Here is a 945-nt window from a genome sequence, read left to right on the forward strand (position 1 = left end):
TAGTTCTACTAGTTCCATACAGTTACCCACTCTATCACCTTTTTAAAAAAGGGCAGTTTTCAGCATTCAAGGGTTTAACTCAGTGGTAGAGCATAGGAGTGCAGTTCAAGAAGTCCCTGTTTCATAACCATATACCCTCGTCAATAGATCCTGTTAAAATGTTTTTCAACCCAATGCACTGTAAGAAACAATAGGATATAACATCATTTCATATAAAAAACAGTGAACAATTGGGTTTAACTATACTCTTAGCACAAAATCAACAAACTGCAGTAGAGAAGCAGTTACGTTTTGCAGAATTTGTGCATTTGACAAATGTTTTTTTTCCATGTTCCAAGATCTACATGTGATACGAAATGTATGAATTCTTGCAATGGAAACCTCACTGTATTTTACCAAGGCAGATAAAGGACATTTTTGTACCCCTTATACTTATAAAGAGGGTTTGGTGGCTGAAAATGCAATGCTTTGATGGTGATTGCATGTTGCTTGCACTTTGTACATATTACTGAATTAATAAAGGTGAACTTTTCAGAACTGGGGGTATAGCTCAGTGGTAGAGCATTTGACTGCAGATCAAGAGGTCCCTAGTTCAAATCTGGGTGCCCCTTGTTCAACTGTTTTACCTGTAGAATTTTTTTTTATTTAATAAATTGAAGAAAACATTTACAATGTTAGCATTTTATGTAATGAGCAACACATTTCTACATTTGAAATACTCCTGATCATCTCCTGAAACATAGGGTAAACACCATGAAACTGTTTAGGATTTCTTCATATGATACAAGCTGTGTTTTACATTCACCCAAGTTCTACTGGTGATATTATCAGTTTGAAATGGTCAATTGGAAGCTCATATGAATGTTATAAAACTGTGGTGGAAACCAATAATATGCCCCTAATGAAATGTATTAATTTGTACAGCTGATCAGAAGTGCACTGATG

General features: G+C 35.0%; 1 non-coding gene across 1 annotated transcript; it reads left to right on the forward strand.

Moving 5' to 3' along the window:
• Window positions 1-539: 539 nt before the first annotated feature.
• On the forward strand, window positions 540-611 carry TRNAC-GCA (transfer RNA cysteine (anticodon GCA)). Its single transcript has one exon. It is a non-coding gene; the product is annotated as a tRNA-Cys (tRNA).
• The last annotated feature ends 334 nt before the right edge of the window (window positions 612-945 follow it).

This window comes from Ambystoma mexicanum, chromosome 4q (genome assembly GCF_040938575.1).
Source record: "Ambystoma mexicanum isolate Mex_15411 chromosome 4q, UKY_AmexF1_1, whole genome shotgun sequence".
NCBI classification, from domain to species: Eukaryota; Metazoa; Chordata; class Amphibia; order Caudata; family Ambystomatidae; genus Ambystoma; species Ambystoma mexicanum.